This window comes from Tinamus guttatus, unplaced genomic scaffold (genome assembly GCF_059628265.1).
Source record: "Tinamus guttatus ecotype Peru unplaced genomic scaffold, ASM5962826v1 Tinamus_guttatus_pri_ptg000439l, whole genome shotgun sequence".
Lineage (NCBI taxonomy): Eukaryota > Metazoa > Chordata > Aves > Tinamiformes > Tinamidae > Tinamus > Tinamus guttatus.
The window spans coordinates 1,450,623-1,461,392 of NW_028288973.1; positions in this window are offsets into that span (position 1 = coordinate 1,450,623).

A 10,770-nucleotide genomic window follows, 5' to 3' on the forward strand; every position below is an offset into this window, starting at 1 on the left:
GAAAAACACCTAACCTAGAGTTTATGGATATCCATGTGAAGTTAAATGGGAGCAGGCTAAAGAAAATTTGTTCTGACCCAGATATAGTGATTCTGAACATACCACTATACTAATCTTTGTAAACTAGATTGATACCTTTGATCCTTTCTTCAGACTCTGTGGATGCAGAGCCAGGAGATGGAGCTAAAGAATAATTTTTCCAGTGGGGAGCAGGAGGGACAGTCATGAAATTCAGCTTTGTCAAATATATGGGTAGCAGGGAATTAGGCAAAAAAGGTTAGGAAGTGAGCTGAAGGATGGATCAACGCAGGGAAGATATGAGTCTTTGAAAAATCAGAGCTCTTTTCAGCTTTGTATGCTCAAAACCATCCACATTTATCAGCTACAAAGACAAGGTTATGGTTCACCCAAGCACAGTGCCAACCACCCTACTTTTTGCAAAGGTAGAGGTATAGCATTTGTACATAACATCAGTTGACAGTTTTTGGAGAAGAAAATAATAGGAAGAAAGTCATTAGGAAACTGACATTTCCTAATCTTGTGGCTAAATTGCAGCATATTCTACCTGCTTTAGACAAAAACCTATCATGTACAGTATCTTTGCTGCTATATTTCAGTCTTTGATTGTCTTCCATTTTCACATTCAGTACATGTTTGGTTCCTTTTCATCCATCTGCAGTCAAAGAAATAGTCACATTCAGATGTATGAAAAGTCAACTGGCATCTTTCAGAATAGAAACCTATTTACAAATGCAATCTTCAGACTTGAGAATAAACTACATTTCATTGCATTTTCCTGAAATAAACTCATCACTCAGCTCTTTCCTGCGTATGATGGAATGGACCATTACAGAATTTGAGAGAGGTTATTCTGTATGTTGCGGGAGAAACTACAGAATTCTCTGCTGTGTTTTCTGAATTATTTTTTATGCTGTGCTGCCCACACAGACTTAGCAGAGTAGTTTTAAGATGGAGTGATGTTGGATGTAAGTATCTTTCCAGACCTTCAGGCTCTGCTGCATATTCTATTTTCCTTATTAGGCCTGCTGGACGTGCAGCCTTCACGTAACCTGAAGGCATACTCATTAGTCTTTTCCTTTCCCCTTGAATGAGAGCAACCATAATCGAGTTTTGTAACTGCAATCCTCTTGCTTCCTCCTGAAATCCAAAAGGAAATGAGACCAGATTACTTTGAGCAGAACTCTTAATCACAAGATCAATGTATGCAAACTCACAAAAATTCAGAGGGACCCTTCTGGAACATGCACAATCATGGAACATGCACAACGGCACAAAAAGCAAGCAATCTGTCATAGATATGAAAGTGAAAGGTGGGAGGTACACTTTTAAAATAACTATTTATGTTGGATTTATGCCATAGTTTGACAAGAAAAGTCATAAAATGTATATTTTATTTTCTTCACATCTCTTGCAAGACGGGCTAGATATGATGCAGATATACCTTCTAGGAGATGGATAATATGACATAACCCAAAAATACTTGCTCATTGTTTATTTGGAGACAAGGCATTCCAAGAAGAGATTGACATCACAGACAAATCGTCTATGCAACTGATCTCCTGTAACAACAAAGTAAAAAAAGACAAACTTAGAGTAGCTCAATTCTACTACTCTCTACTACAGATTGTAGCCAGTAATAATTCTAACCTGACAGACTAATACAAATATTTTCTCATTCTGAGCTGCAACAAAACCAAGACCTTCTTTTCTGAGGAAAAGACAGACACCTGCCTCAAAAGAGTGGATAGTCTGTTATTTAAAGGGCTCATCAAGTCTGTGGGTGTCTAAGATTCGACACATTGCTTTATCTTGTTCTTCTCTGTCAAATCAGTGCCTGTTCTGTGCTGGCTCTTCTCTCTAAATCTCTACAGCTGTGCTCTTCCACTCTGATGCAAAACTTAAATCTGAGTGTTCTTCTATATCATATGAGAGCCAGGGCCTCAGTTTTGGTCTGTAGATGTAGTCACATTCACATTCTCCTGCAGCTACAATAATCATGTTACTAGGATAAATGAGATAGATAAACATCTATTATAAAATCAGTACCATATTGACAGTATCACAGAATCACAGAGACACAGAATCACAGAACACCTGAGTTTGGAAGATACCTTGAGTGAACATCTAGCACTGAAGTAGGATGACCTAGAGCAGGTTGCCCAGGACTCTACCTAGATAGCTTTCAGATATCTCCAAGGACGAAACTCCACAGTCTCTCTGAACAACCTCTTCCAAATCTTATCCTTATGCAAGAGAAAACAAACATCTAGATGCACAAAATACTAATAATAAATAAATTAAATGAGACTATTAAAAAAAAAACCAGATGAATGTATGCTGATATCATTACATACATTTGACCTCTGTAGAGCCTGCCATATTATTTTGGGTCTGCATGCCTGTGAGCTCTAATGTTGCAACCTTTTGTCTAATGCACATGTTGTTAGAAAATATTACATTAGAAAATAAATGTGTACCTAAGCACCTTGCAAAGTATTAGTAAAACCAAACAGCCAGAGCAAACATGGCATGTGAATGAAAAATGAGAATAGAGTCCCAGACCACTAAGACACACACAACTCAAAGGGTAAATAAAAGGAACTTAGCAAAAATACTCAGCTGATTTGGGTATGATGACAACACTAGATATCATGATTACAAGCGCTGTAGCTACCATATGCTTTTTTTCTGTGTATGCCTGTGAGTTCTACAATTATGGCTTCTTTCTGATGCGTCTCTTAGAAAAGTACTGTGTCATTCTATTCAGTCACTGGCTATACAATTAATGTGCAAAATGACAGACAATGTGGACAAAACTACTATTCCTAGAATATAGTTGGTCTCAAACAGAAAGTATCAGATAGAAACACACACAGCCCGTTTGGCTTGCAGGATACTTTCATTCAATCTACTGTCTTCAAAGAATATGTGGAATATTTCTTTCTGCATTTGTTTGTGTGGACATGCAGTTGAGTGTCTTCTACAACTGTAGTGACTTGAGGTTGAGCTGCAAGCGATACACACACTCTTTTAGAAAAGGTGATTTGGCTATATCCCATTTTCTATCAGTATTACATTATTTCACAGATTTTGCTTTTATGGCTATTGTCAGCTTTAGAGAGTGCTTTGGTACATAGTTGCATTTTTTTTTTCAAATATTGTCATACTTAGATCATTATTATTATTATTATTCGGACACTGAATTATGGCTCTGTAAAATTTTTGGATAGAAAATGCGTAAGAAAAACTACTCATGTGTTTCCTGCAATTCTTTGTGAAATAGTCCGTGATCTTTTGCAGGGAGTACTATAAAAGTTTAGGAGGCAGTTTGTCCAATAATAAACAACAAGACTCTTTCTTTTTCTTCTTTGAGGATATCCGAAAATAGATTCATGAAAAAAAATCAATGTTTTTAAAGAAGTTTGTGAACTTCTAAAAAATAACAAAGAACTGATAAGTTGTTCTGAGTGTTTTTACATTGTTCATTACAAAATGGTTCAATCTATATAGGTTGAGTGCATAGACACTCTCCCACGCCACTTTGTGGTGGGGAGGACAGTAAAAGGCGAAGGAATGTAAACAAATAAAACTTTGGAAATTTGTTTTGATTTAAACTTGGGCAAATTTTACATGACTGATTGTTTACCTTTTCTCTTTAAAAGGAGAAATACTACTAGGAATTTGTAGAAAAGGACAATGATCATGTTCTGTTGACGTAACCACAATTAAAAAGTCCATCTTGAATAAAAGCCAGTAGCTACCACTGTTCCTGACATTAAATCTGATATTATTTATAGAATAATACACTATTCAATGTGAAGAGGCTTTACTGAATTATATACTAAAGAAACAGTGGATTTTTTTAATAGCACTTTTCTTGGAACAACAAACTAAATCACACCACTAAATATTGGCTTTTGCTGCTTTATTGCTTGAACAAAATGATTCATGAAGAGATCGATATTGCAGGAAAAAAGAATACTTTTAAAAGCAAGATTCAGGGTTTTTTTTTTAGTCACTATCAACTATTTTGAAAATTTGCATATTACATCATCATTCTGTGTTTTGTCAGTGCAGAGTTTTACAGGCAGATTTTTCCCACTTTTCTCAGCTTGAGAGCTGAACAACATCAGAAGCAGCATTAAGGTCCTCCCTTATGGGGAAAGAAAATCTGTCTTAAGAATAGATCTGCTTCCTTTAAAAACTTAAGAAGGATACAGAATTTCTAACTGATACAGTAGGATTGTTCAAGATAGGAAGAATCAGAAGCCTTACTGTAAGAACAATGACTTCTACTCAATGAGCAATGGTTTCTGGTTTTGTTCTTGCAGAGCTCTGGTGAGTACTGATGCCCAAAACTATGTTAAGTGAGAAAAATGAAAGCTCAGAAAGAGCATCAGAAAATCTATATAATCAAATAGTCTATCACTTCCAGGTTGAAAGAGGCAAATAGGGAAGAAGTGGTGATATAGGCAGGTGGTGCTGGAAAATAGCTGTAAAAACAGGAAAGTGTTTTGAAAGCCCTAGTAAGGAAGAAAATGGTGACCAATATTATTGATTTACTTCATCAGTCCTGTCAGAAATTAGTGCAGAGCCTGATACTGCTATTGCATATGACTCAGTTGCGTGCTAGATGAGTACCCACATGGGTTTGACCCACTGGTCAAACACTAATGTCAGAATCTGGCTATTGCAGTCAGAGAAGTAGGATACTGCTATTAAAGAACTCATGAGAGAACTATATGCCTACAACCATTCCTCCAGAATCTTAAAAATCTAGTTCCAAGTGCAGAGCAGCAGTGACCCTTTGTGGCAAGAGATCCTCTGCATTTTATTCTCCTAATCATCTCTTGAGAGATAAAAATCTGTCAATTTACTGTTCAAGACAAAGACAATTCTGCTTCTTGCATTTCACGAGTTCTCTCTAAATGCCTCAAAGAGTGTTCATTGAACTTTTCCAAATCTCAAATCAGGCTTGGGATTTTCTAAAATTTCTGCAGTGAAGAATTTAAAACTATCCCATGCTTAATTTCCTCATCTATTGAATAAAAGTCTGTGTCAAAATTTCCTGCACCTAAATTCAGGTATTTATCTGTAGTTCCTGTAATAACTGGAAGCTCTCTGAACTGGCAGTGAGGAAAAGCACTTCTGGTCAGTAATTCAGAACTCAAGTGGACTGCCAGTCCCATTGAAGGTTTTACATGTCTCCTTGCACCATACGTATAATATAAAGTATCTACGTTTCCCAATTTGTCACCTCAGGTTCCTAAAGTTAGGGGAATAAATCTATGTCTTACTGTGGACCTAGTTATTACTGGTATAAATGCACCTTCCCATTTGGGACTTAGCTATATTTGGATATGCACTTTTACCCTGGAATAATTGCTTTTACCATGGGGGAATTGTACTACTTCAGCTACACTGTTATAGTCAAAGAAGCACAATTTGCTGGTGCAGATGTACCCTGTATGTTCATTACAAAGATTTTATGGCTCATTTTCTAGTGGTTCATAAACTGGGACAATTTTCCCTAATAAGACTGGGAAGCAAGGGGATTTGAGATTACGACAGGAAGGCAAGTGGCAAATATAGAGATGATAAGCATCAACCTCCTATAAATTTCAAAGTTCTGTTCTGTCAGCGTTCCTCTTAGTTTACACTTGCAGCCTGCCTAACTGACTCATTTTTCATTACTCCAGCCTTTAGTCTTTAAAAGACAAGCCTGTAGAATGAGACAGCCAATGAACATACCAATAAGCAATCTGATCCCAAGCCAGCTGCTAGTCTGTCCTTTCCAAGTGTACTGGGCAGCACGCTAGAGTTTGTCTGTGTCACCTGTGTCTCAACAGGCAGAAGGCTGCCTTCTTATGGGAGGCCTTATCTAAAGAAGAGAGGCATCAGTCAGCTGCGTTCAGTTCACCCAGTGGCTTGCTATATGATTCCTTATAGCTCAGCTTCATCTCCATGAAATAGGTCTGACTAATACTTTGTGCATCGGCAAAATGAGGATAAAAGACTTAATAGAGACATGGTTACTTGGGAAAGTCAAGTGAAAAATGAGAAACTGCGACAATCATATTAGGAATCCATCTGCACTCAGAATCATTTTCAGCATGAATTGAAAACAATATAAAACGGTAGCTCTTTAAAAATGCAGCAGTCATGTACGCTCTGATAACAAGTCTTAGAACTGGTTCCCCATCCCCTAGAAAAGAGTGTGGTTGCTAAATTATCAAGCAGTGGACAATGGGCCTGCTATGCTACAGAATAGGAGAACAGGGAAATTAAATAAAGAATAGCTTTCTGTCCAGAAGCACTAATCTGGGAATACAACACTCTGCTTCTGGATGGCATCAGTGAAGCGAATGCAACAAAAGTCCTTGGAGACTCTGAAGCTGTGGTTTCATGAACAGACTATATGGTGATAATATAATCTTATAAATTCCCTCTTCTCACATATTGCTGCTCTTTCCTGCTCCACACCAAGGACTGCACATGAGGCTGTGCTGCAAAAACAGATCAGCTAACTAAGTATAAAGAACACTGCAAAAAGTTCTTTTTTTACGCCATGGATCAATTTGTCAGGCCTGCTCGTAGCAAAGACAGTAATCTGGAGAACAAATGGGGAAGAATACATTAAATTGGTCTTGCTAGAAGATACTTAGTCCTATGGAACCACAGTCTGACTATGGAATGAGTATATGTAGGTATATATGCACATATACATCCTGAAACAATTCAGACACATATGTATTTATGTCTCTTGGCTCACTATCTCTACATACAATACCAATGGAGTCTTTCTTTAATACATATGCTCCAGGGCAGTGTAATACTGGCACTCAGAGGATTTTACTGTTTTTCTGATGTAAGGAAGGAGACAACACATACCCTCAAATCGTTATTTTTATAGTAGTTTTCTTGTGAATGAGATATCCTTTACTGAGGTAGTATCTGAATTCAGACCCTGAATAGCTGTTTCTGTCTGCTTCAGTGGCTTTGCCCTGTTTCCCAGTGCTTCCCTTAGTTTCCTAGATTTCACCACAAACAGCTTGTAGAATCTGAATATAGTGCCATTGTAATGGATTTTTCACTGTGAATCAGAACATAATAGGGTAGAAAGGAATGAAGTGTGTGTTAATAACCATGCTTGGTGAATTTTCCTTGTGAGAAGATGGGGAGTGAGAATTTTTCACAATAAAGGAGAAAGAGTAAGTGAAGGGAAAAAAAAAGAAAAATTGAAGAAAGAAATCTGGCAAACCTGTTTCCAAGACAGATGATAAAATTTCTCTACTTTCAAAACAATCTCTATTCCAAGCCATGTGGTTAAGAGAGTATCTCTTCTGCAAAATAGTCAGAAATGGAGAAGTCGGGACTGATGTCCTGTTCCAGTTCTTTCTGTTCCACCTCTTGCCTCAGAGTTCTGCTGAATGTGACATTTTTTCCCTGGCACCTAATACACAGACCTCTGCAGCTAATTTTATGCACAGAGCTCTCAGGCTGTGTAATTTGAGGCCAGAGAGCACACACCCTCCAACACTGCATCTGCAGTGGAGGAGAGGGGGAAGGGAGAAGGAAGCCAAACGAGAAACAAGCTTCTAAACTTGCAGGCGATGTCTGGCTGATCTTTGGCTGTCAGAGCTACTGGGAGTCTTTCTCTATCTCTCCCTGTCCTGTTTGTCAACAGAGTGCCCAGCAGATCTGCCAGCAATTACACAGATACAGATAACTACTCCCCTCTTTTGCATATGAAATGCTATCTGGCCACTGTAAGATTAAATTGGGCTGCTGACCACAATTTTCACAAAATTATAGTCGGGGTAAAAAGACAGTTTGGGGTCACTTTTTCCTCTCCTTGGCTGATACATATGCATCAAGGAATGAACCTACACTGTAATAGTTTCTACCAAAATGAAAATGGTCTACTAACTTTCAAAACCTGGCCAGATTATGCTCAAGAGAGGATTGTACTAACTGTACACCCATTTAGCTGATAAGAAAAGCTTTTGAGTAAAGCACATTCTTCACTACTATGTGGATCATCTTCACTACTAAGTGGGCCAATTTTTCTTGAAGCTTTCTTGAAGAAGAATCCTCATAACAGAATTATATCAATAACTTCTTCTAGTCCAAACATTTTATACCAAAACATAATAATCTATATTGTCCCAAGAGTTCTTTGGACAGTACAATTACATCCTAAATAATGCATCTTCTGGTGTAATTATGTTGATCAATAATATTATGTACAGAGGTGGTTCTAAAAAGTGGATCTCGGACCTGCTGTACAGCAGGTGATACTATAGCCCAGAGGCCTAACTGAAACTAAATAAAAATCTCTCTTGAGAATTGGGAAAGGAAGATCCGGATATTTATTAGTGTTCAGCTGCAACAAAAGATAACGAGTTTTGATGTTCGGGGAAATTTCCTGCATTTCCTCTCATCATGAAATATGTGTCTATATAAAGAGTGAAGGGAGGAAAGGCCATACAGAGGAACATAGTCTTCCAGTCCTTACTTTGGGTGTGGGATAAACAAACATATGGTAAAATGATTACATAAACAAACCATTGGACTTAAAAATCAGGTTAGTTCACATATTGACCTGGTAAAGTCATTTCCATGTTTACTAGAGAGAAAAAAAAAAAGAAAGAGAGAGAGAGAGAATTAGGGGAAGGGGGAGACAAGGAACAGAAGAAACAGGGCTGTGTGGGAAGAACCAAAGTTTAAGAAGGACTGGGAAGAATCTATCACTCCTCCAAAGATATGTGTTGCATTTTCAGACTTGACCCACATATGTCTGGCTTTCTAATTTATGAGAGACATGAAGGTGACCAACCAGTAGGCTGCCCATAAATTACTTCTCTTGGCTAAGCCAATAAGATTCACATGAGGAGAGAGAAAAGGAAAAGTGAGGAATAAGAATCCAGCCCTTGCCCTTCCTTGATGGCCCCTGCCTGGGGCATATCCTGATGACACCTAAAAACTGCAGGTATCCTGAGTTGACAGTAGCCCTTGCCAAGACCTCTCAGATATAAAAGCTTAGACACTAGAGCCTTTTTCTATTGCCTGACTGTGTGACTGCCTGTCACAATTACCATTTCAGCTCCATGATACTTGCAATTTTGCTGACCAAAGTTTTGCTCAAAGAATGGCATTTTCCTTTTCTTTCATTTACTTCCATTGTTTACCATCTTCATTTCTCTTTTTCTATGCTTCTTTTTTTTTTCCTCTTTTTTTTTTGTATCAAAAGACTATCAGGCATTAGAACTTTACTCTGCAAAACTTACTGTAAACCCAGTGCAGGACAATACTTGCCCTAGCCAGCAAAGAGTCTGAAAACAATCCTGAATTGCTTCATTTCTGCCCCTCTCCATAGATTTGATGGCATTTTTCACACTGTTCTACCCTTCTCTTTCCTGCATTTTTTTTGTTTCTTTTTTTTCGTATTATTAATTGGAAAAAAGCTATTTGAAAATGCTAAGAGGGAATTCTTTAAAAAGGATTTGTTTGATCGGTTTAGTGTTTCCACAAGTTATTAAGATAGATTAAATTGCTTGTTGCCTGCCTGACTTTTGGTAGAAGTGTTTTTTGACGGTGTCTAGTTAATCTATTTAAGTGTAAGGTTGCCATACAAAGAGGCCTTGGCAAGTTGGAGGCAACTTGGCAAGTTAGGTCAACAGGAAAATTATGAAAGCTCAGCAAATCCAAGCACAAAGACCTGCACTTGGGATAGAATGCGGTTGGAAGATAACTAACTAGGTAGCGGCTCTGAAAATCAGGACCTCAGGGGTCCTGATGAACAACAAGTTGAACACGAGTCAGCAGTGCACCTTTGGCGTGATGAAGGCTAACAATAGGCTGACCTCTATTATTCAGAGAGTAGCCAGAAAGTCGAGAAGTGTTTTTTCTACTTGTGAGACTGCATCTAGAATACAGTCTCCAGCTTCTCAGACCCTAAAACATGAGAAATATTGACTACCTGGAGAGGGTTCAATGGAAGACAAGGAAGATAGATAGATAGAAAGATGAAACTTACAACATATGAGGGAAATGGATTTGTTTAGTTTGGAGAAAAGAAAGTTAGGATGGAGAACCCAGATAATTCCACTAAATAAAGAGGATTCAAAGAGACGATAGAACTAGACTGTTCTCCTAAATGCACAGTGAAAGAACAAGAGGTAACTATAACAGTTCGAACAATGGAATAACCTATTGTACACAAAAAAATAAACTTAACAAGACACTGAAACAAGTGCCAAGAGAGTCAGTGGGATCTCCATCCTGGGAGGTTTTCAAGTCTGGAATAGAGGAAGCTTGATCTAACTTGGACATTATCTCTGCTTTGAGTAAAGCATGGAACTAGATGACACAAGGCACCTTCTAATCTAAATTATGTTCAGTTATAAGATGTTCTCTTTAAATAACCGAAGTGTTCACGTGAGCGTACTGGCCACCTAAACCATACAACCTTCTTGACCAAAATTAAAATCTCATATTTGGGATATGGAGAAATTTCAAACCAACTCTGCATGTTTCCTACACACATACACACACACACACACACACACACACAAAAAAAAAAAAAAAAAAAAAAAAATTGAAGGGTACAGGAGGAAACACAAGTTGTCCTAAAAGCAAAACTTTAAAAAGCATTACCTTTAATAAGTTCACAACAAAATATTACTGGATACTCTGGGGTTGGATTGCCAGTATGATACAATCAACTGACTTCTGTGCTTTGCTTAT